Source organism: Aotus nancymaae, unplaced genomic scaffold (assembly GCF_030222135.1).
Source record: "Aotus nancymaae isolate 86718 unplaced genomic scaffold, 86718_ANA_hifiasm-v0.15.2.pri h1tg000040l, whole genome shotgun sequence".
NCBI lineage: Eukaryota > Metazoa > Chordata > Mammalia > Primates > Aotidae > Aotus > Aotus nancymaae.
Genome location: NW_026988454.1, coordinates 106,317,598 through 106,344,695, shown reverse-complemented (window position 1 = coordinate 106,344,695; position 27,098 = coordinate 106,317,598). Strand labels below are relative to the sequence as shown.

The 27,098-nt window shown below is 35.8% G+C and overlaps 1 protein-coding gene across 1 annotated transcript in view; it reads right to left on the bottom strand.

Annotated features, from left to right (window-relative positions):
• Positions 1 to 26,808, bottom strand: part of COL21A1 (collagen type XXI alpha 1 chain) — a 196,317-nt gene extending 169,509 nt beyond the window's left edge. Inside the window, exon 1 of the mRNA XM_064360972.1 lies at positions 26,627 to 26,808. The gene's annotated coding sequence lies outside the window, so the exon portion shown is untranslated. The remainder of the gene's footprint in view (positions 1 to 26,626) is intronic.
• Positions 26,809 to 27,098: the final 290 nt, after the last annotated feature.

Below are 27,098 nucleotides of genomic sequence, written 5' to 3'. Positions count from 1 at the left end.
CCATTCTTGAGAGAAAAATCTGCCTCTTGTTAACTGGTATTTTGTAGTTATTCTTTATGCATTAAGTGTTCTATTGTGTATATTAGTCCAGAGTTTCTCAACTATTGGCATTTGAAACCACGTTAACTCTTTATTGCCGAGTCTGTCCCATCCATTTTAGGAGGTTTCCAGCATCCTTCCACCCACTAGATGCTAGTAGCATCAACTCCAGCTGTGACAACAAAAAATGTTCCCAGAAATGGCCAAATGTCTCTTTGGCACAAAATCCCTCTATTGGATATAGCCTAGTTAGTTAATAAATAGAGGCTTACCTCAAGGATTGATAATTAAACCTTAATGAATGAAACTGAATTTGAAGTTTTTAAGTCTTAGGTTCCACACTAGGAATCAACCACCATGTTCACATTCCTCTGCAGAAAGAATAAGACAGTAAGATAAAAAGCTCAAGTTGTTTAAAATATCAAAAAGGGCTGGGCACGGTGGTTCATGCTTGTCATCCCAGCACTTTGGGAGGTCAAAGCAGGAGGATTACTTGAGCCCAGGAGTCTAAAACCAGCCTGGACAACATGGCAAGACCCTGTTCTACAAAAAAATTTTTTTAATTACCCAAGTATGGTGTCACACACCTATAGTTCCAGTAACTCAGGAGGTGTGGTGAAAGAATTGCTTGAGCCCAGGAGTTCAAGGCTGCAGTGAGCCATGATCACACCACTGCACTCCAGCCTGAGTAACAGAGCAAGACTACCTCTAAAAAAGAAAAAATAAAATATAAAAAATAAAAATAAAATATTGAATTGGTTAGCCTTCTCTATATCAGGTTTGACATAGCTCTATTCTTTTACTGTCAACGTTTCCAAGGTATTGCTTCTATTTCAGAAACATTTTGTTTCTGAAATAGATTAGGTATTGCCAAAAAAAAAAAAATTTTTAAAGCAAATCGAGAAAGCTACTATACATACACACAATTTTATGGTTTATATATCCTTTTTATTCTTTAGCCATAAACCATAGAGCCCTTTTAAAATTGAAAGTGTTGGTCAGGTGCGGTGGCTCATGTCTATAATCCCAGCACTTTGGGAGGCCAAGGCAGGTGGATCACTTGAGGTCAGGAGTTTGAGACCAGCCTAAGAAACATGGTGAAACCCCATCTCTACTAAAAATACAAAAATTAGCGAGGCATGGTAGTGTGTGTCTGTAATCCCAATTACTCAGGAGGCTGAGGCAAGAGAATCGCTTGAACCCAGAAGAGGATTCAGTGAGTTGAGATAACACCATTGCACTCCAGCCTGGGTAACAAGGATGAAACTCTGTCTCAGAAAAGAAAAATTGAAAGTGTTTTCCTTCTCTTTTATTTTAGCTTTATAGACAACTAATTGTAAAATAGAAGGTTGATAATGATGTCTATGAAGATTTTTATTATACTTTACTCACATGATAATGGTGATTATGTTTTTCATGTTTCTCCATCCATGCATCTGTAAAGCTCTAATATTTCATGCCTATGATAAAATTGTTATATAAGTCTTCAGTACATTCAAAGAATATAATACAAAAGAGGCATTGCTTCTCTAGGGAGTAATTACATTTAAGACATGTAATCTATCTCTATGATGAAATGCAGATTTCCCATTAGAAGACAAATCATTCATTTAAATCAGTTGAGTAGGATAGTACTAAAAGAAAATACATCTGGTTACATTTAAGGTTCAGAAAAAATCATGTACAAGAAAAAATTCTTTGGCTTTCAGCCTAGAGGATTTTCAGGAGGTTGTCAATCAGATATCTCTTTATTCATTTTAAGCTCCTATTCTTTAAAAAAAAGGGACTCCCAGGGAATGTTTGCAAGAATTTCAAAGTGGATTACACAGATTAGTACTTAGAGATTCAAAAAAACTAAAACCTACTTGGTGGCTTTGGCAATAGAGGGTGAGTGGGTTAATCTATGTCCTTGACTTTTACCATCCTTTTGCATTTTTGCTCTCATACCAGTGAGTATCATGTGACTCACTCAGTATTTATTTTTTATTAAATGCTGGCAAAGTGTATATTGAGGGAGGAGATATCCATGTTCCATTCAGAATAAAAAAATTTTGGAATCCCTGGATGAGCGTTTATTGCTGTTACTGTACCAGTCACTTCTGGGATAAACCGTGTTCTTACAACATTACTTTCCGGGACAGTCAGTTCATCCATTTGTTGTGTTTCTATTTGAAGACAGGATGATCATGACTGACAGCAACATCAGCAGATGAGAGGACAGTAGCATGTTATTTTTTTCTATATTATTTTCCTCTTTATTGTCTTGATTTTATTTTTGTCTTTCCACTGAAAAGTAAAAGTGTCCCTCTGATATGAAGGAAAAGATGGCACTTTCTCATTTCGTATTGACTTCAGGCTTTGTTTGGATACTATAAGCAATGTCCTTCATTCTATAATATGACTTACTGAAACACCTATTGATTTGCTTTTCCAAATAACTGAATCATTAAGTTTAAAAACTCTATTAAAATCCTCTAAAAATCTAGATACTAGGTTTATGCAATTTTCTTTACATGCTTAGCACATTTGTTTAATGTGCCAAACAAAGCACATGAAAATTTTCTGGCAGTCGTCAGTAAATGTTTCTTATAATAATTACAGCTATTACATTGGGGTTTGGGGTAAAGGGATAATACTAATTTTAAAAAACATAAAAATTGTAAGCACTGTAGAATGATATTTGCATAATGCATTCATGGTAAACTACCTTTAAATCAAAGATGCTCAGGTATGTAACATCATTAGCTATTGCCAGAGCAACAAAATGCACCATGATTCATCTTGATAGTCACCAAAAAGGCTTTCCCCTTATGAAAACTAAATTAATTGATAAATACATTAATATTTTACATTTTATTTTATTTTTTAAACTGTAAAGTATTGTAAGATACTCATGGAGTTTTCTGTACATCTTATTTCCACCTATTTTCCCAGGGATGTTGAGACATATCACCTACAGCCTTGGGAGACAGTGTCTTTCTCCTGAGATAAGGGCAAATTTGTTTCCTGACTGGAATAATAGAAATGATTTTTTTCGTCCAGTACAAACGTTGGAGAGATTTACTAGTACCTCTTTATAAGATTGGGGACTTATTGAGCTTGGAGTTCTTCAGCCATGATACACACCCACTATGAATGCATTTATCTGGGTCCCTCCATATCACTTTACAGGGCTTAGAAGAAAAAGGAACCAATGCAAACATGAAGTTGTGAGTAATAAAGTCTTTTGTCCCTGACCCGAGAGTCTCCTGTCTGCCAACACCTATAAAACTGTGGCAGACTAACTTGTTAGCTTGCAAGTAGGGTAAAATCTCAGACTCATAGTTCTTAACATAAAATAGTAGACAGACAACAACTACTTCTTAAAGAGCACAAATGACCATGTATAGCTGAATTCCATAACTTAATGAGGGGGTCTACAGTTTTCTTTAGCAAAAGTGTGTTATGGTCTATACTTTACATATAATTAAAACAAAAATATCATTTTAATGCTTCTTATTCTGAAACCCATATACCTTATATCAATAAGTGATGCTGCTTAATAATTCACAATATTTTTGGAATATGGGAGACATAAATGAATTTTTAAAAATCACATTTAATACCAAAAAAAAAGATTGGGTTTCTAAAAATCAGCAGATGTAACTGAATCAAAACAAAAACATTGACATTATGGGCTATTCTTTCTCTGGAATTGCTCTGTTTTATCAAGTCCTTTAATGGAAAAAGCACATCAGTATGAGCCATTAAATGAAAATAATGACATATTGGATTTAATTTGGACAAATATGCTGAAATATTATAGTTAAATTAAACTCCATTATTTAACAAAAAGCACTACTTGACCTATTACAACTAGTGAACCAAATCACAGCAACCACTTTTCCTACCTCTCTCTAAATTGATGGTAATGGAGAACAGCAATGCTCTTGAGCAAGATGCTATGCAGGCAGTGTAAATTGTAACATAAAACTAAAACATAACAAACAGGGAAACAAAAACAAAATTCTGACCTTCCAAGAGAAAAAAAAGTCGGAAAAGATTTCCCTTTTCTCAGATTCTAAAAAAATGATCACTTTCACCACTAAATTAGTTTAAACACCACTGACTCCTCTAAAGCCACAAATTTTAAATTTTTCCCCACAAAGCCTTAAAACATGTCATTTTCCTTTAACATTATGCAAGTTATAACAAGATTTCTACTAAAGCAAACAACTGCCCCTGTACTAAATGATTGTTTCTTTAAATCATTTTGAGATCCCTAGGCTGTCAAGAAACTAACCACTAGGTCAACTGATCTTCATTGATTCTAACACCTGCTGCTGAATGATAGAATGACTCAAAATTTCTGAACTCTTTTAGAGCTTCACTTTCAGTGGCTATACTACTCACTCCTCAGTAAGAAAACTTGAAAGCCTTAAGTAGCTAAGTTCTCCGCTCTAGTACAGATGGAATCTACAGTAACCGGTGGAATGAAGGCAACAAAAATTTACTCGACAGCAGAGATCTGGTATTTGGCTGCCTACAGGTTGCCACTTGGGTAAATTTTCAGCTTGTTCCTGTCCAAAGGATGTGCTATTTTCAGGTACTCAATGAAAAATAATCTACATCAGAAAATAATCTGGTGAGAATTTTGGCATAAAAACAAAAGGACTGCAAATTTTAAACATATTCATGGCCTTTAATTTTTTTAGTCTTTTAAAAATGTATTTAATTACTTTTAAAAGACAAGAAACACAGCAGGAAACAAAAAAGAATATTTTGAAAGTAAGTTTGAATAATTTTAGAATGGCAGAAGGTAAAATTAGACACAGCTAGTCACCCAAATGTCTGTGATGTTTTACCATTTCTATATGACGGTTTCCTGTAGGCTTTGTTTCTTGGGTACAAGATCCCTGGAAGTGTGCATTGTTTAAAGAGATTAACCACAGAGCATCCTGTCTTTATTGTGGTGTACATGTTTCTAGAAGTTACAAACAGTATTATGCCTGCTATTTTGTGATGTCTTTTTTTTACCTTATTTCAAATATTCTTCACAAGAATAAGAATACAAATAGTAAACAGAATTGTTTAAAGAATCCAAATATCTTGAATTTTTCTTTTCAAATCTAATGTTAGAAATGTTACCAATTGTTAATTCATCTAACATCAAGGAGAACAATAATCATAGGGCATAGCTGAATTCCCTACAGGATAGCTTTTACACTCAGGTTATTCTAACATAAGTCACTTTGCTTTCTTCGACTGAATAAATAGGAATGCTATACTATTCCTTTCTAGAAACAACAGCAACATAACTTTTTACAAAATGTTCCTCATTATTTAATGTATATGGAAACAGCTACTAATGATTCTACTTTAACTTTCAAGAGGTATTGTCCTTCTTCATAATCTCAGAGGGAAAAGATAACTATCATGAAACATTTTTAAAAGCTTTATGAATTAAATTAATATAAAATAAACCAGTTCCTCCATTATATTAACAGTATCTGGCTTTTCAAGACAGAATTCACTGAGGATGTTGAAAATATAAATCACACACTAAAATGTTAGACTTCCATTTCAAGGCAAAAGGCAACTGGCAAGCCTGGCTTGAGTCACACAATGAAACCCCATTTTCCTAACTTAATTTATCTTGAATTGTTTGTATGATGGTGTTGTTTGGTTTGTTTTTATGGTACAGTGCACTGGTATCTTCAGCACTGCACTTTATATGAAAATAAAATGTTTCTCACTTCCACAAAAAAACAGTGCAAGGTGATAAAACTAAATTAGGGAGGAGTTACATTGGTATGACAATGAAACTTTTGATGAGACTACCAAACTTTGAAAACAGGTCACTGAGAATAATTGAGAAATACTTTCTTTAGAGATTTTTTTAAAGTAGGTAAGATTCCCATCTCTGTGGGATGGCTTGTGCGGGGGGAGCCCACAAATAGTATAATGGGCTAATCACCCAAGTTATTTTCCAAACCTATAATGGTGGTATGATAGGTCCTCAAAGGAACTAAAAGAGTAACTTTCTCAATAAGTAAAAGCAGGATACAGTTCCAGATCACCAAAACTCTGCAATGCTGGTTTTGTGACCTGGACTCAGCATCACTGGGATGTACCAGAAAAATCACAATTTTTGGCAGCTGCACATTCAATGTACAAATGTTTACCAGATGTGAAGTCCATATAATCCATGCTGTATAATAGAAACAAAAATGAATGTGCTGTGTAATATGACATGCTAGTTCATTCTGTGAGCCAGCAAGCAAGAAAATTGGTCTCATATTTAGGCAAAGTCTACAGGCTATTAATTTGGAGTAAAGAGAAAACTTCTAAGTCCCACCTCCAATCCCCAGTAAAAACTAATCCCATATGCTTGTTAAGCCTGTGGGAAACTCTACTAAGTAAAGCTCCTATCTTTAGATTAAGCATTTCGTCCTTGTTAAATAGAAATCCACTTGGGAAACATAAACCATTATTAGTTATTACACTTCAGAGTAAATGAATTTCAGATCCTGTCTTGACAGTTGGTTCTGATACAAAAAATACATGAAGCTTGTTTGTTTAGATTGTAAGAGAAACAGAAAAAAAATCATCAAGAGATAAAATTTAATATATAACTGTTTTTTGTTCCACTATCATTTGTCTGTTTATCTAACCATTCAACAATATGTATAGTCATCTACTATTACCCAGGCAATGTGCAAAGTACTCAGGATACACAGATGAAAAAGCCTAGTGATGGCCTCAGCAAGTATAGGGGATTTTTTGTGAAAAGATATCAAATATGCAACTACAGTGCAATAATAGAGATGTTAACGGTGGTACATGTGAGGTATGGGGAGCTGGGTGGAGTGAATATCTAACTTCTTTCTGACTTAGAGGAAATGGGTAAATTCTCAGAGAGGTAGTAAAGTTGATCTGTGAATTAAAGGCAAACCAGAGATTTGCTAGATGACCTTAAAAGGACAGGAAGATAGTACCTAAAAATGCTTAAAAACACTAAAGAACAAGATGCGCTCAGTGAAAAGGTATTTATGGAGTGAACTACCCATGGAAAGTGGAAATGCGGTGAGGGGTAAAGGAAATGAATGATGGGTGGTACTCAGAAAACAGAGCATGAACATAGCCTTTTGCATCAAGTGAAGAGGACTTTGTCTTTAAAGTTTACTATAGGAGGTATTTTTAGCAGAGAGAAACATATTCTGGTTAACATTTTAGAAAGCTCACAATGGCAGCAATAGGAAGAATGGTGTACAGAAAGATGGAAAGTCCATGGCAGCAGTCAAGTGAGAGGCAGTAAGGACCTGAAGGATAGTGAGAGCAGAAATTGATTTGACAGGCATTCAGGAGTTAAAATGGGTCAGGTCCTATGACTATGTGATTGGAGTGGACAGGACAAAGACAAAGACCCCAACCTCTGGCTTGAACATCTAGTAGATGATGATGTCTTTCCCTGAAAGAATCCAGGAAAAATAAAACCAAATTTGTTTGCTAGAGGATAGAGGAAAAGAAATATAAAGCATCTTGATTTTTAGAAAACTACATATAAATTTCACATATGGACATAAGATGGTTTATATGTGAAATTTATGTTTAATTTTCTTAAAAAAAAAGTATGGTCGGATGAAAATGCTTACTTGACAGGTGAAAATATGGACCCACCATGTGCCAGGATTGGAGTAATGGGGAAATGCAACTGATCCTAAGCAGAGTTGAGTGGACATGGATCCTGATCTGGCTTACTATTTGCTTTGGAGCATCAATGTCTGAGATTTTAGTCCATTAAAATTCCTTGTATGGAATAAAACTTAAATGACTAAAGTACAAGAATAACTAAGTAATTGCTGGTTCACCCATATGATGGAGTACTAGAGAGGCAAAAAATTCAAATGTTCCATGAATGCTTAATGACATTGTAAAAATATCAATAAAAGAAAAAAATGCAAAACTATATAGCAAGCTAATTGTGTGACATTATATCTCCTTCACAGAAATGTCAAAAATTGTTACTTCCAGATAATAGCATTAAGTATATGTAATTTTTATTTTTTTTGATGTTTTCCAACTTTTCTATAAAGACTATGCATTATTTTGGCTGGGCGTGGTATTTTGGCTCACACCTGGAATCTCGGCACTTTAGATGGCTGAGGCAGGAGAATTGCTTGAGGTCAGGAGTTGGAGCCCAGTCTGGGCAATATAAAGAAACCCTGTCTCTAAAAAAATAATTATTTTTAATTAGCTGAACATAGTGGCTCATGCCCGTAGTCCTGGATACGCAGGAGCCAGAGGCAACAGAATCATTTGAGCCCAGGAGTTTGAACCACCGTGCTGTACTCTAGCCTGGGCAACAGAGAGAGACCCTGTCTCAAAAACAACAACAGAATATGCATTATTTTAAAATATGAAATAATGAACTTATTTTTAAACTCATATATGTTTTAGGTAAAACTAATATCTCAAAAGGAGATGTTCTGCACCACCAGCAAAACACATAATTGAATTATCCTACACCAACCACAGGTTAGATTCTGCTGAGTAACAAATATATCCAAAAGTTGTTTTGCCTTATAACAACAAACATTTATTTTTTGCTCATACTCTATGCCCACTATGAGCTGTCTAGTGGCTCTGCTCATTCCTCATTTTAGGATTGAGTCTGAGGAATATGGTCATTTTCCATGGCAAGGGTAAAAGCCTCTGGAGGGTCTCACACTGAAAATTAAATGTTCCAGTACAGAAATATATGTTAACTTCCATCCAAATATATGTTAATTTCCACTCAACTCATTGGCCATGAGTATCATGGGGCCAGAAAATGTAATACGACTGCATACCTGAAATTTATTTGACAAACAGCACTAATAAGAATCTCCTATAACTACAAATTCATTCCCTCCAACACCACCATCAGCAACAACAAAAAACTGGAGGTATTCTTATGGTAGTGTTTTTCAAAACGCAAATCACAATCCATTGGTTGATCTTGAAATCAATTCTGTAGTCTATGACCAACAGTATTTAGTAGAATGGAAGGGAAAAGAAAAGTCAGAGTATGCTGCACGTACAAAAAGTAAATATTATGAAATATTTGATATACATATATCAAATAAACACAGATGTGTCACAAGGTAAAATTTGTTTTTTCCTGTGAGTTCTGTAAAAAAAAAAATTGAATGTTATTTTTCTATGGGAATCCCAACTAAGTCAGATATGTGAAAACATAACAATTTGCATACTGGGTTCTCCTAATCCAGTGTCCTAGGATTCTGTGAAAGGCTGGGGAAAGCTTGTATCAATCTCAAAGAACTCAGTCAATGTTTTACTCTTTCTTTAATAGTATGCTTTCTCAATGAAAAATCAATTGAGAAATATCATAAAGCAACCTCAATCTTTAGAATCCTTCAAGTGCTAAGAGTATAATTACATTTAATTTCTCCTAAAATAAAAAGTCAATATACAAATAAGTTTTTCTTAATTCCATAGGGTCTCATTTCATTTTTTTAAGGACTAGATATACTTCTTATATTAATTTAAATGGCATCCTTGACCAGGACAAATTATAATTTTTTCATTTGTACTGCTATTAATATAAAGTATTGGCATGTTTTATAAGGTGATTATTTTTATCAGGCTTACTTATTTTTTGATGTTTAAGAGAAGAAGGCACACTTCAAAACCATCATTAACTGCAAAATACCTACAGAATGAGTATCTAACTCCTTATCACAGGCTTAGTATGCACAATTTTAAATGTTTTCTTATTTTTAACTGAGAAAATACAAATTTGAAATACGCTAGCTGTACATGTTTATGGGAAACATGGAATTTATCAATTTAGTTTCAAACTTTTCATTTTCAAAATAAATTCATCTTAACTCCTAGTTTCTATCATCCATGTGAAAGGTTTATAATTGCTTACTTAAATATATGAGCTCTAACCACCTTGCCATGTACCTATGCAACAATCCTGCATGATCTGCACATGTACCCCAGAACCTAAAGTACAATTTTATGTGTGTGTGTGTGTATATATATATATATATATATGTATGTATGTATACACACATACATATAGCTCCAATCAATGTTTTCTACCCTTCCCTCAAATAAACTGCCATGCTTTTTCCTACCTACCTACCCTTCATAGCACTACCAGTTCAAAGTCAGCCTTTTGTCTCTACAGGAAAAATGATCGCTGACCAGTCAAAAATAAGAAATACCTCACATGGTACAGTCTTCTTTTACCTCCCAGATGACTCTAATGCCACTTACTAAGGATGCCAGAAGTGGTTTCCTGAGGAAAAAAGAGTCAATGTGAATCAATACCATCCTGACACTCAGGAGACCCAAATAAAACCTGACTACATTTAAAAGAATGGAAAATAAAAAGACTAGCCTTAAAAATAACCTAGTGTGCAATCTCTTGCCATATGAAAGGAAGCTCTGGTATGGAAAAATGATAAACATCCTGCATTTGTTAATAAAGGAAGCATTATATTCAGTTCGATAACAGAAACTTTTTTAAAAGTGATGAGTCACAATATTCAGTTCCTTCCTGGCGTTATTCAGCTAGGTGTGGGTAAAAGAGACAGTACTGGGAACTAGACTGTCTGTATCCCGACCCAGCAAGGTCACTAAGATTTTGTAAGAATTTGAGCAAGAAAACAAGCCTGGCTAGATTTCAGTATCTCCTCAGTAAAACCAGGGAGTGGAAAGATAAGCAAACTTAAGAATCTCTTCCATTTCCAATTGGCTACAGTTCTATTGTCTTAAACTAATTATGTATACCAGTAAATACATGGTTAATAATCAGCTTTCTAAAGCTGCAAAAACGTCATTTCATTATTCAAAACTGGATCCACTAGGTCTAATATATTACGAATTTTTTATAATTAATATTTTATGATCAAAATTATAATACCTATTCTATTACTTTCAAAGAGCTCCAAAGACATATACAGTAACATTCAGATCATTTTCTTAAGTTTTTTGATTGTTAAACTATCACGATGAAAAATAATCCCATGAAAATGTTCTTCCTTTTAAGTGAATAACAAGCACTACAAAAATACAACTACATTCTTGTAGCATATGGTTTAGGACTCTAACATATGAGATTTCTTAAACTATTTGACATTGTTTTCAACACACACACACAAAGTTAGCAAATGAATACCATAATCAAATGCTGACTATCTTCCAAGTGGGATGGCAAGAGAGAACTAGTACACATAGTCTTAAGTTGTGGAGAGTTGGGGAAGACATATAATTGGGCACTGGAATGTGTCTTATTCTTTTATTTGGATAAAACTATGCCGGGTGTTCTGAAAATTGACAATACTATACTTCAAACTGAGTAAACAAGGAAAACATCCTAGGAAAAGGCAACTCAAGAGAACTAGAAAACACTCTAGCTAGTAAATATTTTGGTTCATACCTTAGAAAACAAGAATAATATGAAATGTTTAAAAAGATATTTTAAACTCTGCTGTGTTAGACTAGTGTGATAAAGTGAATTACAAAAATTGATAATCATTAAATATTTAGAAAAATTCTTGCAGAATAGATCTCTAAAAGGGATCATGTTATATAAACTCAAGATAGTATTATCATTATCAAGTTTGCTTCCTACAAAGCAGGAGATTGATGAGGTGGGAAACTCTCCTATCTCATTGTTCATTCCAAAGTCAGTTGGTTCCATTCTGTTATATAGATCTTCAGATTCAATGGTGTAAAGCAGAAACAGCTGCACTGGACTTCGTTCATCCTGGAAAACAGACATTTCTCAAGCATGTGCCAAGTGCAGTCTCAGAATTACAATGTCAGACTTTATCCAAAAGGAGATGCTCTTATTTTACTACATCATCCAAATGCTTTTCAGAAGAAACTGAAAACAAGATCCCCAGAGCCACGTATTGCTTGGCTCAAAATGTTCACTACATAGAAGTAATAAAGCAGATAACAAAATGACCCTTGTTTCTTTCTGTAATTACAGGTGCTTTAGAATATTGTCAGATGAACACTAAATGTGATACCTCTACAACTCTATGGCCTATATTGCTGGGAAGATTAGAACAGTAATACTCAGAGCTGGAAGAGAAAGAATTCTCAAGCAGGTACACAAATGAGGAAGAGTGGCCTCTTGAACACTGTGCAACTCTATTTGCAACCACAGTAACCTATGAGTTTGGGGACTTAGACTAGATTGACAGGACAGGCCCCAGGTAGCTTCCCCACTAGCAAAACCCAAGAGAAACAGTAAGCAGCCATATCTAATAAATAATAAGATACTAACACACCGCCCAACTTCATAATTATTGGGGGCAAGCTCCAGGTAGTGTTAAATACAAAACTGCAAACACAAAAATAGGCATACAAATAAGAGTAAACAAATATCAATAAAAACCAGCAACATGGAGAAAGACCAGGAAGTTAGTGAATACATTAACTAACATCCAGAGAAACAGTAACAGCAAAAAGAAAACAACTCATTTAAATGTAAGTAATTCATTCAAAGATATACGTAAGAATATTAGTGAATAAAAAGGGAAAGAGAGTATTGGTATCTTAGAAAACTAAAAACATAACAATGGACAGAGTTGAAGAGGGAAGTAGCTAGATGGAAAATCAAGTTGAAGAAGACTTCTGCCAGATTACAATGCAAAAGAATATAGATTTTACAAAATGTTTCAAAAGAATATTCAAAGAAACGAAAAAGAGACATATGGAGAAATATAGGAGAGAGAAGGTAAAGCAAAAAATTTCAGGGCTAAATTAATATTTGAATCTTCAAACTGAAAAAGCATTACAAATATCAAGCTGCTTGAATAGGCAAAAAATAGACCTATTTCATATTTCTGTGAAAAGTTATAATTCAAAGAAAAAAACAAAAAAATCCTAAGGGATTGGAAGAGGGGGCAGGATGCCTAAAAAGAAATAAAATTTAGATTATCTAGATACTTCTTATTACAAAAGTGAAGATAAAAAACAATGAGAAGTTAATTGAGACCAATCAGCCATTAATAGGAAAATATGTTTTAGTTAATATGTAGAAATGTAATTGTAATCATTATTATATAAACAGGATTATAACTTCCAAAGATAACTGGTATAGAAGAGGAAATTAAAGCAAACAATTCCAAATAACAGAAAAAATAATTATAATAAAAACAAGAAAGCATGGCAAAAACAGAAAACCTAAGTAAACTTCAAGGAAAAAGTCCAAATATATTAGCAATCATAATGAAGTTTAATGGGTTAAATTTACCTATTTGGAATTTAGAAAAATTTCAAATTGTGTTTTTTTAAGTCTTTGTGTACGTCGTTTACAAGAAATCTACCTAAAACCCAGTGACAGAAAATGTTGAACATAAAGGGGCAGAAATATAATTTACTAGCTAAATGCTAATAAAAGAAAACAAATACAGTATGGAAAACAGAATTCAAAGCAAAAGTATTAAACAGGATCAAAAAGGAATATTTCATATTTATATTAGATGAATTTTCTAAGAAATAAGTTATGAAACTGTACCCATTTTCTTTTAATTTTTTATCATAAACATTTTCCATATATATTTACTTTATTTTTTATTGTATCTAAAGACACATTTACTGGTAAACATCATTTTTAACACTGCTTCATAATCAATACAAAAGGCAACGCTGTCCCTAATAGTACACATTTAGGATTTTTTTTTTTCTAAAATACAATAAAATTTCACTGCCATCTCCATCACCAGTGGAAATGCTCACCTAAAGAGTAATGACCTCCTCACTTCCAAGTTCAATAGCTCTCTCATACACACTCCCACACTCTCTTCCTTTATCTCCCTCTGCCTAAAAATCACACACTCTGTAAGAATCACTCTTCTCATGCTTTTTCGTATTCATCTCCTAGAAGCTATGCTTTCTCTTGATTGATCATTTTCTTTTGGACTTTTTGTTTTTGGCAAAGTATTGACAAATGTATTCTTAGCCAACTGATTACTGCCCCTCATCCAGAAAGCACAACATCTACTGCTGCTCCAGTGACTACTTCCACTCGAGAATTTCAGTTCATACATATTGAAATATCTTAGTTTCTACTTCTCTACACCTAAACCTTCCATTCCTACTAGGCAAATCATACTGAGTCCCTTAAATAAGCCATTTCCATTCTTAGGTCTAAGGCTTTTCACAAAACACACCTTAATTTGTGGCTCATAGACTAGTGTTCAGGGTCCAGGTAATAAAGATCATAAACTTAGAGAAACTTCATGTAAGTAATCTGTATATGCAACAAAGAAATGGAAGGCAAAAGGGAACCGAAATAGCTATGAATATCAATGCATATATATGCCTCTGGTAAACCCACAAGCCTGAAGGTTAAAAGCAATTGTGAACCAGGCCTGTATTCATCTGGTACAAAGCAGGGTTGCTGTACAGTTTGTGTATGCACATCTGTTTTGACTGGACCTGAACCCACTCTAATTAGCTGATGTTCTGGCTTTTCTGATTGTTTCATATTCTAAGCCTCACTCCTATTTGTGAGCACTTACAAAACTTACAAAAGGAACGAGTCACCAGACACTCTGCAATGTTTGCTAAGTGCCAAAAATAGATCATATAAAACTAACCTGTACTTCTTTGATAGCTTTACTAGGCTAACATCAGGGGAACATTGTTCATGATATTTCAAAAATGAAAATGAATTAATGTAAGTTGGATGTAAAGGTACTTAAATGGCTCTCTAATGAAGAGTAACACCTCATGTCAGCCTGGTAGGAGGTTTCTGGTGGTATGTTTTAGAGTTGTATGCTTTGCCCTGTCTAATTGGTTATTCATAATTTAAATAAGGGAGATAATGGCTTGCAAATTAAATTTCTAGACAAAGCAAACCTTGAAAGATGACTAACTGATGGAATAGAAGACTTTGGACTAAGTAACATTTCAACTGAATAAATAATGGACCACTGCAACAAGGTAGAACTCAAAAGAAACACAAAGCTTCTGGGATCCAAAATCTGGATTGCAGAATGCTCATTAGGAATAAAGTGGCTTAAGAGAAGCAGGTCTGAGTAGACTAAATGGTCTTAGCTGATGCCAAACAGAAGTCATTCGTGTGAACCGGCTGTCAAGAATTCATTTGCTCTTGAACTACACTGAGGAAAGAATAGGGTTCAATCCTTTCTATTCAGCAATCAATGGCCAGAGAGAATCAAAACTGAATGTGTTTATGGAAGGCTGACCAGAGTGGAGACATAAATACAAACCATCTCAAAGAAGTGGTTTTAGAATATGATGTTCCACTTGGGGCATCATATTAGCTGTCTTCGAATGCTGGGAACATGGAAAAAGAAATAAGGCTTGTTTCTGTCACTCCCAGAGTACAGAATTAGGTCCAAAATCTGGAAACTCCAGGGAGAAGTTTTCAGTTTAAGAAAAAAGTTTTTGATAGATGGGGATTTCCCTAAAATAGTTTCCCATCATTGGAGATTTCTGGTATTGGAAAGTATGCTCAATATGTATGACATAGGGAGGGGTGAAGGCATCAAATATTGTTGGGATAAATAATATTTGCATCATGAACAACAATTTGTAAGATACTACCAGCCCTATGACTTATGTTGACTAGAGTGTATCTAAACAGAACCATTTGTTCAAACTGAAGCATGCTTCAAAAGGCTGGATCAAGCCCCATTTCCTCCACGAAGCAAATCATGGCAAAAATAGATCATTTCTTCCACAGTGCTTACCTCTAGCTTTAGACCATATGGAGCTCAATTAAACAGGGTATTAGTTTGCTTTCTAAAGATTGTATTTAAAATAGTCCATCTCACAACGGTATTATAAGCAATCTGGCCATGGCTTGCCTCGATCTAAGTACCTAATGGCCACTGAAATTAAACTTGTCTACTCATTGTTCCTCTCGTTTTTCATACGGCATATATTCAATGTTTTACAGCTGACAATACCTCCTTGCTGTGAAAGTAATGAAATATACAGTAATGGCTATTTGGGAGTTCCTAGTGGTGCCCCTCCATCTTGATAGATTAATTTTTTTTTTTTTTTTTTTTGAGACAGAGTCTCACTCTGTTGCCCAGGCTGGAGTGCAGTGGTGCAATCTCAGCTCACTGCAAATCCATTTAAAACTTCTCAACTCCCTATTGAAAACAATGATTATAAAAACTGAAATTCATTCTGACAGCTTTTGATGATGGCAAAATGTACCTTTTTCTCCCCCTTTTTACTTGAGAGCCTATCAATATATGGCTCTGAGAAAACAGAAATCCCAAGAAAAGAAAAATTTGAAAGGAAAAAAAGCCACATTTTAAAATTCTCTAGAGTCTACAGTAATAGACAGTAGTGAAGTATTACACTCTAAAAAACCAGGGCTACCTGTCTGCTTCATTGCAGCTTGAGAAGTCTGCAGCTCTCTACTGTCCTGATTACCTGAAGACACTCCCTTGAGTAAAACAGGTTTGCCCTGTCTAAGCATTGGCAATACTAAATCAATGAAATTTTTGAAAAGGAAAATGTTTTTCTTCAGTTAACTTTATGATAAATGCTAATTCTTAGGGATCAAATGAAAGAGTAGATAAAGTAGAAAGCATAAACACATTTAGGTTTTAAATTAAGTCATTAGTGTTCAAATCGAGTTTGAAAATGTAAAATTATAATTGCTTCTCTCATTTCACTTAGGCTGTTTTAGGCCAAAGGCTCAAAAATATGGCAGGTTACTAGAAGGGAGATTGGGAATTCAACTTAGCGACCATACCCAAAATGGTGTAGAATCATTTAAAATGAACACTTATTAAATTACTCAGTCTTAGCATTTAATAACGTAATAAATCTGGCCAAAAATGTCCAGTGTGAAATTACAGTTTCCACCTGAAAATTAAAAATATATAGAGGCACAGTTAAAGAAACACACATACATAAATGGCTCTAACTATTCTACAGAGACAACTGGATATTCATTTAATTAACTAATTTAGAATGAATCTGAGGTCAAAAATATTCATATTTTTCCCAGTATTCTAAGATGTGTAGTTTAAAAGTAATTGATTCTGATTTTCCCAGTGCCTCCATGGCTTCCTTCGATGAAGCCTCAGTTCATTCAATTCAATTATGGCTTTTTGTTTTATTTTTAGCTTAACAGATTACATGCTTAGTCTAAATACCGTGTAAAAAGTTATGTACATTACATACACAGATTTCACCACAGTTTTGAGGAGAATACAGATCTGACCACATATTCCAATTATAAGCCTTCACATTACTGGTTCATACATATTGAACAATACATATGGAACAATCAACAACCTGCTCAAAGTATTCTATATAAGCAGCAATTGATTAGGGCTGGGAGCCTTGTGGTATGACAACCAACCATGGCATCCAGAGAATCTAAGGGGAGACTGGCTAACAGACTGAGTCCTCAAGGACAGGAATCGTGTCATATTCGGGCTGCATCCCTAGCACCTTGTCTAATCTATAGAAAAAGACAAATATTTGCTGAATGGATAAATTAATGAATATCTATACTGAGGCAGCAAATCTGGACTGCAGAAGCATGAAGGCACCTGCTGAGAGGGCAGTGGATGCTGAAACTCGGGGCAGTCTTCTAAAAAAAATAATAAACGTACGCAATTGCTAAATCCAGGAGATCATGGCAAACCACTCACAGCTATAAGCAAGACCTGAGGATAACCTCAATCTCACCCAACCACCATAGTGACCTGCAACTATGCCATGATTGCAAAGGCTGACAGCTTCGCAGATCCAGAATCAACACCTATAGCCACAAAGCTTTACCTCAAAAGCTTCTGTTAGAGCTGCCAATGTCCTGCCACCTTCAGAGGACACCTTTCTACCACATTCTCACTTTCGTCTTCCCAGTACAAGGTGGGTAATGGCTAAAATCTGGATTTGCATCTGTTCCATGTCCTCAGTTACATGAAGAATATTCTCACCTAAAGAAGAAATCTTTTCCAAAACATAGGTATTCAAATATAAGTGTGAAAAAGTTTAGGAGAATATTACTTATGATGATAACTAATTTGAACTAATTTGAGTATTTTGTATCTGCCAGCCCTATGCCAAAGGGTTTATGCGCATTGTTTTATTTAACACTTCTGACCATTCTAGGAAGTAGGTCCTCTGAATACCCACTTGATAGTTAGCAAATTAAGCTTTAAAAGGTCAAGCACCATGCACAAAGTCACACAAATGGTAAATGTCAGAGCCATAACCATCCAACACTCATAATCTTAGCTATTGCTCTATATGACCTCAATATATTAGAGAACATAATATTTTTTGGCATTCACAAGGAGTAAACATTTTCTGCTTCTTAGAAATAATTATTTCATTTTAGCCAGATGTTGCCATCTCTAATTAGTGTCTGGTACTTAAAAGCACATCTGGCACACATATACTTTATGAATTATAGGAACATGAATTAATCACATTCTAACAATCATTATCTCTCCCTCATATGGGAATTTGAAATTATAATTCCAAATGTTTCCACATACAAAGCATGTATCTAAGTATTCATTTTTGCATTATAAAAAAATACATGTATTTAAAAATACACATGAGAAAACAAAGAAAAGCATAAAAAAGTCTATCATCTCACTGCCCAAACACAACTGTTAACATTTTGGGAAACATATAATTTAGAGCTTGAAAACATAATTTGATTACTCATATAAACATGATTTCCAACAAAAAGCCATAATTCAAGTTTAAATTTTTTTTTCAAGTGTTGGAAAGACCAATAAAAAAATGTATATAATTTTCACACAGAGGTCAAAGATAAATTTGTTTAGTCATCATGAAAAAGAGTTTACAATTTGTTTGGAAGAAAAAGCTGTTATTATTCACCATTCACGGTAACATCCATCTTCAGTGAACATTCAACTATGTTGCTATGGTTTCAATGTGTACCCTCCAAAGTTTATATGTTGCCAATGTGATTGTATTAAGGGATGAGGCCTTTAGGCGGTGATTCGGCCATAAGGGATCCTCCGACATGAATGGGATTAAAGCCTGATATGGTTTGCCTGTGTCCCACCCAAATCTCATCTTGAATTACAGCTCCCATAATTCCGATATTTTGTGAGAAGGACCCGGTGGGAGATAACTGAATCATGAAGACGGTTTCCCCCATGCTGTTCTCATGGTGGTGAGTCAGTTTCACAAATCTGATGGTATCACAAGGAGAAACCCCTTTTGACTGGCACTCATTTTCTCTGTCTGCCACCAGGTAAGATGTGTCATTTGCCTTCCACCGTGATTATGAAGGCTTCCCATCCACGTGGAACTGTGGGTCCATGAAACCTCTTTTTTAAAAATAAATTACCTAATCTCGGGGATGTCTTTATCAGCAGCATGAGAACAGACTAATACCAAGCTGTTATAAAAGAGGTTTCAGGCAGCTTTCACCTGGCTTGCCCTTAGCCTTCGACCATGCGAGGACACAGTATTTCTCTCCTCTGGAGGTTGCAGCTATGAGGCGCCACCCTGGAAGCAGCCTCCACCTAACAACAGAACTGCCGATACCTTGATCTTGGATTCCAGCCTCTAGAACTGTGAGAAAATAAATTTCTGTTCCTTATAAATTACCCAGTCTGAAGTATTTTGTTATAGCAGCATAAAATGAACTAAGATATACATCGATGAGAATCTCAGGAATAAACAAATTCTGCATTTCTCAGTAGACCGATTTCCTAAAGGATCCACTACTTCACGTAACTTAAACTCTATATAAAGATGTTCTCAGATGCAACCCTTTAGATGTTCCATCATGGCTTCTAATGGTGCTTTTAACTAAGTAAAATATGCAAATAGCAAAATGAAAGAGAACTTTGCAAGCACACCTGTCTAACTTTCCTTACTACAGGCTTTTCTAAGCTTCCAGCATCTAAGTTGGTGGAAGGCTGAATGAGACGCCATTTCCTGGTCCAGGATCTTCTTGGCCTTTATTTAGTACTTGACATGTCACATTAATATCATCTAAATAGTAGTGTAAAAATGCCACATAATTTAGATTATAGGTACCTATTGCTCACATGTTACACTCACATATTTGCTGTCACTACAAAAATATGAGTTTGAATTAGGTTCCATGTGCCTCCGCTTCCATTAAGAGTTCTGCATCTTACTTTCCCTTTTCAGCCCTGCTCCCTCCTCATTCCACAGGCACCCAAGTAGGAACTCTGCCCATTCCTATACCACTCTGGTTAAAACAATTATCATGTTGCTATGAACTGAAAGCTGCCCTCCCAAAAATCCTGTGTAGAAGCCTTAACTCTCAACATGATGATATTTGAAGATAAGGCCTTTGGAAGGTAATTTGATCACAAGACTGGTGCCCTCAGGATAGGTAGGTAGGCCTTTATAAATAGAGACAGAGAGCTTGTTTTCTCTCTCTTCATCACGAGCAAACAGCAAAAAGACTACTCTCTGTAAGCCAGAGGTAGAGCCCTTTCAAAAACTGAATTGGCCAGCACCTTGATCTTGGACTCCCTAGCCTCCAGAAACATGAGAAATAAATTTCTGTTGTTTAAGACACCTACTCTATGGAATTTTACTTCAGCAGCCTGAGCTAACTAAGACACATGTCATCCCTCTTCCCCAGTTTATATTTCTCTTTACCTCAATTCAAAACTTAGCCCAGTCTTGCTAGCTAACAAGGAATTTTAACAGGGAGAAAAAAAAGTAAAGGAGCTTAAAATGATCAAAAGTCAAACTGCCAAGGGGAACAGGTGATGATCAATAGGGAGATGGTGGACAGCAGCCTGATTCTCAGGACCCTGGGTATTTACCTTCTCCATAATACTTCTTTCTGGGATAATCTTTCCACTTGTTGCCAAGAAATTACTTCAAACCACATTGAACACTTCCTAAAGATTAATACATAATATTATGTCAAACGAGAATCAAAAATGGTTTAAGAAATCCAGTGATACATCATGCTATGCTTGTTGAGGTTTGTGAATTTAAATTAGAAGCATTTTTGCCTTCTACATTGTTCAAGTTTATAAAATATTATTTTTTAATAATAAATTGAAGGCAGTTTTTCATTTTTAAAAAAGAAACTGCAAATTGGCTATTAATAGACTCTCTGAAACAGATGTTAGCAACTTTTTGTGTGAATCTCCTTTCCCTAGGATAGCTAAGCACTGGGTAGACACTTAACAACTGTTTGATGAGTGGCTGAGCACTAACAAGGAATGTTCCTCCTTGTTTTATCTTTACTATTCTATCTTCTGAGTACTGCTGGAAAACACGTGCCTACACACACCCTATAACTGGAATCAAACTCTCTTCCTAATAAAATTGTAAAATACATATACAACAAGGTCTAAAAATTTTAAAGCATATATTTTAATAAGTTGTTAATATTAATATTATCATTAAATTAAAACATATTTTAATGTTTCCATTAATCACCCATGAATTTGAAGGTTCTCATAAAAATATATTACATAAGCTTTGAGTGCTTTTATTTACCTCTATTACATAATTAATGTAAAAGACAAAAGTTCCAAAGAATCTTTTTAAAAGAACTTTGTAAAAAGCTGAACCTTCGCTAGAACATTTTACTTTGAATTAAAAAACCTTTTTTCTTGGTCCTTAATCTTTTCTTCTTGACACCAATGAGTGTACAAACAAACAGTTGACGGGTAGCATAACACTGCAATCGTGGCTAAATTGACCTAGATGAAAACAAGACAAATCCAAACAAAAGCTAAGCAATGAATCAAACACAAGCATCTGGCAGGATTCCCAGAAGATCATTAAGCTTGGACTTCAGAAAACTGTCAATGTTTCCTGCAATTTTCAAAGATATCTCTGAGTATTTCATTAGTAAAAAACCAAAATGCCTAAGAAACAACAAGGAGAAAAAACTATATTGAATTCTTTGAAAGCACAAAGGTGAAAAAATTATCCTTTTCACAACTGATAGATTCAGATTTGCTTTCTTGGCATTGTGAACATATTGCTTTCAGTGCTCTTTAGATAAAGAGATATTTTAAGTAAATGTTCCTGAAACAAAACTGGGATAAGTGGGATGGGTATAACTATAGTATTCCAATGGTATTCTGTAAGTTGGATTGTGTACCTGTTTGTCAACACTATCTGATTTTTCAGAAGACAAGATAGTTGAATGAAAAATGTACTAAGTAGGATACAAATAATATGAATTGTTTTCCAGTGCCACCACTAACTCTTCATGAGCCCTTGGCTAAGAACGACATCTCCAAATCTGTTTCCTCATTTATATTAAGGAAATTCTAATATCCCTTACCATTCTAAAAATTCTATGAGTACATCAGAATCCCATGGATAGAGTTAATGTGTAGATATGTTCCAGGGAGACTCTTTACAAATGGCATGATTACTTTACTGTTTTTACAATAAACTGCAAACATTCTAACACAGAACACAGTCTAAAAAACTGTTTTCAGGTCACTCAAACGTCCAGTCAAGTTTGGGAACCAGTGGGTTAAAGCAGTGATTCCCTAAGTGTGGTCTCTGGCCAGCCACTGCAGTATCAAATGGGACCTTATAAAAATGTTGTTCAAAATGTATTATTTTCTGAGAAACTTTAAGTACTTTACTTATTCTGAGACAAATTCTCTCACTAAATAAAACAGAAAAATCATGAAATGAACACCACATTAATAACCTAAATTGCTATTTCCTTTTAGGATCTCACTTTCAGAGGTGAAAACAGAAAAAAGAACTTCAGCTTGAAGCATTCATTAATGCCCAGAGTAAAATAATAGCAAATTCTTATTAAGCACTTATTATGAGCCAAGCACTGTTTTAAGAGCTTTACATATGTTAACTCATTTAGTCCTCACAACAGCCCTACTGAGGTGGGTTCTTTTACCCCAATTTCACCAATGAGAAAACAGAAGCAAAAAGTGATTATATAATTTGTCCAAGTTCAAACAACTAGAAAGTAATGAGGTCAGGATTCAGGGCTAGGCAGTCTGGCTGCAGAGTACATTGTCTTTAACCAAGAGTCTATGCAGAAAGTTGGGGAATTTAGCCTCATGGTTCATTTTCTTCCTGTGAGACTGGACCACATACCAGAAATAAAAATCTCAACTTTGTTTCTCACAAGAATAGTAGTGAACCAAACTAAAGAATTACTCTTGCATGCTGAGAAATATAATACAAATATAATAAATACAAAATAAAAACACATATCCATTTCCTGTGATGGGTTTTACTTACAACGGTTTCAAGAGTGACCTTAATAGTTAAACTATCCACTATGGAACAAAAAGGGGCCTGAAAATGAACCTAAATGAATGCCAGGTGACCCTCATCAAAACCTTTCTAAGTGAGCCAGTTATGTAAACCAAGCACAATTAAGCTAACTTCTTTATGATTGTGTCTGCTCTGGGCCCTATGCCTATGAGAGGAGAATCATTAAGTCACTGTGGGGCACTGCGATATTGATCATTCCTAATTGGCCATTCACTGCAAGCAGTGCTGCCATATCTGTCACTCTGAATTGCAACATCACAGACTCTCTTAGGTTTTCAGTTAAGTTATCCAGAACACATCATTTGATTACTGAGAGTCTGAATTTTCTCCTAAATGCCTTCCTTTTTCCCATCAAGAGATGTGCTTCTGACTTTCCTTTTTCATCCCCACAGCTACTCCTCATTCCACTGTGAGTCAAATAGAAACCCTACTTATAATAAATTGTAATTACATTTAGTTAACTAACATTAAATTCTAATTCTAATCAATTTAATAACACTAAATTATAATTTTTAAAGTATCCTAATGAAGGTCTGATTTCCTGGATGGAGGACTTTCTTGCTTTATGTCTAGTCTTATAGAAGTCATATAAGATTGGTAATAGGCAGGTTATAACCGCTTGCATTTAAAGATGCCAGATGAGTCATAAAATGCATTCTCAGTAATATGTTATTTGACTTGTCACTAAAATAAAAGAGAATGGAAATTAATTTCAAAGTACAGAATCATTTCGCATCTTTTTTGGCATTAATACCATAAATATTTTTCACCAGATCTACTTGGTCCTAAGAGGATAATAGAGATCAGTTCCAATCAAATAATGTGAAAGGAATTGATTGTGTGTGTGTGTGTGTGTGTGTGTGTGTGTATGTGACTTGAAGCACTTTGAAATTATTGCAGCTAAGGAAGAAAAGGACTCATTACCTCACCTACCCTTTTTGCCAGTTTAGGCTTGTCCTTGCTCTGTGTCCTCATTTTTTTTTCTCTTATATTTTCTTGAACAAACCATGATGTAACTGGATAGGGTTTCCTTTATTCTTTTTGTCAAGAACCTAAGAAATACCAGATAGTACTTCTAAACTAGCTCTCCTGGAGACTACACCATGCCACTTTTAGATGCTCTCTCACCATTTGGATTTTCTTTTATAAAGAAAAGTATTCTGAAGAGTCAGATTTTAAGGCTACTTAAATATGGATGCTAATACATTATAAAGGCTACCAGAAGGTGAAATCCTTCACCCAAGTGACTAAAGAAAAACTAGGCTGTTGATTTGAAGCTAATCTAAAACCTTTTCCAGAAAGTTCCATATAAAGTATGTAATAAAATTACAGATGATTTGAGGATGCCCATATAGTCACCTTCTAAGGGTGCAGTTGGTATTTAAATACAAAATCTAATCACGTATCAACACAGATCTTATTTTAAGGTGTTTGGGGATTAGGTCATTTTACAGTATACATGGGTTTGTATTTTGAGCTAACAAATATTTAACTTACTATGCTAGGCATTTTAGAAGCATTATTTCATTTAACTCTGACAATAATGTGAATTATGAGGTAAGGGTACTAGTACAAGCCCCCATTTCACAGATGAGGAAAGTGAGGCTCAGAGAAGTTACACAACTATCCAAGAGCACAGAGAAGCAGAAGAGCAGATCTTGAAACCAGGTCAGCCTCAGACCAAAGTTCCTGTTCCTAACCACTGTCTAAATTTCCCCCAATTCTCTAAATACAAGCTTAGCACCTAACCCTTAACAAGTCTACAGACCTCAGTCACAAATTGGCACAAAAAAAAGCAGTTTGGAAAATAAATGTTCTCTGTACAGAAAGTCTTGGTACAGTTAGCACTGTGTTCACTGCAGTACACATGTGCTGAGACTGGAGTCATGCCTATTCGAGATTTTCTTATCCGATGTCAGATTTCTAATCCATTTAAGCCCATTTGCAAAGTCATTCTATTTTTGTACTAATAGCTTAGAAACAGCTGGAACTATTTTAGTCAAAATTTTGAAATCTCAGATATGTATAAAAAAAAAAAAAGTGGTCCACTTCAATAATCCAGAGCCCTACAACAATGAATTACCTTTTACTAAAAAGAATTGGCGTGAATCCCTTAAACCCCCAACTGCTTTAGGAAAAGAAAAAACACTGCACATGAGTTCTGTAACCTGTACTGATGACAGTGATGATCCAGGAACATCTCATCAGGGGTCAAAGATTCCTGTTATTACAGCTGGAAGAGTAAGGTATATTTCTTCCTTGGCTTCATTTCAACTTTTAGAAAAGGAAAAATTCCTATTCTCTCCTAAAGCAAGCATGCAAATTCTACTGCTTGAAAATGATTTGATGATGATTGTCTCCCCTTTATAAAATCTTTTGAAGTCCACAGTAGTCTTTTTTTTTTTTAATATGGGCAAAACTCTACTAATAAATACCTAAGGTTTTCTGAAAAGTATTCTGTTCCTCCTCCCTTGGTGGAAGGAAATTTGCAGGTGTCTTCCCTGATTAAATGAGCTCCAACCCAAACGTTTTCAAACTAGAGCAAGCACTAGCGTCACCTGGAGGGCTCATTAAAACAGATTTCTGGGCCCCAACCTCAGGGTTTTAGGTTCAGTGGGTCTAGGGCGGAGCTAGAGCCCTAGGTTTTGTTTTCATTTCTCAAAGTTACCAGGTGCTGTTGCTGCTGCTGCTGGCCAGATGCCACACAGCGAATCACTGTTGTAGTTCGCTGCTTTCTATACTCGACTGCACGTTGGAATCACCTGAGAATAGTTTTAAATATGTTGATGCTCAAAGTCCCACCCCCAGAGATTCTGAGCAATTGGTCTGGGGTGCTGCTCAAGCATCGATTTTTTTTTTAAGGTCCCGGAATGAGTCCATAATGCAGCAACCATAAAAAAAACCTCTGGCCCACCCAACACTGCCCCAGAACCACAGCTCTGCGCGCTCAGCGCCACGTGTGGACGCTGGAGACCCTTCCAAGAAGCTAAAAGCGGAGGGTGGGGTTGAACTCGGGGGAGTAAATCAACGCACGTTATCGTACTCAGAGGCCAAACACTCCAAGGCAGGAACCTGCACCCAGAGAACTTCCCAAGATTCATTAACACCAAGCAACTTTGCAAGACAAACCCTGACATCTCAGCCTCCAGCCTGGGCGAGGAATTCACCAGACGGTTCACCAACTGCTTCGGCGCAGGGAAAAGACTGCACCCCTAGGAAACCCAAAATGCCAAATTGCAGCCCCTGGGGGGCCAGCCCTGAGGCCCCCCGAGATGTCATTCTGGCAGCGAGAGGGGAGTAGGAGGTGTCTCCTTACCTGGCGCAGTGTCCAGGCTCCGGGTCGCCGTCGCAGCCAGCTGAGTGTTGCGCCAGCGGGGAGAGGGATGTTCCAGGCAGTGGCAAGCCCAACCCGAGGAAGACCTGAGCTGAAGCGGGTTGGCAGCCCTCCGCCCGGAGTCCGTTCTCCCTGCAGCGGCCAGTGCAGAGCGCAGAGGCTCGGAAACTCGCTCTCAGCCCCCTGGAGGCGGAGCCCGGGAGATAAGGTTCGCGCTCCCCACCCGCCCCCTTTCCTTGGCCGAAGACCAGAGGGTGGATTTTGGATCTGGATCTTGAAGGGCGAACTGCTAAGGTCGCCCTGGTGGAAACATGCTCAGTTCAAATCCTGCTAGCATCAGAAAATGCACGATTGAGGACTGAAAACGAGGGCGAAGGAAGACCAGGGAAGCGCGAGGAGAGAGGCAGAATAAGGGACGGCCAGGAAAGCAGGAAAGGCAGCTCAGTTGAAAGGG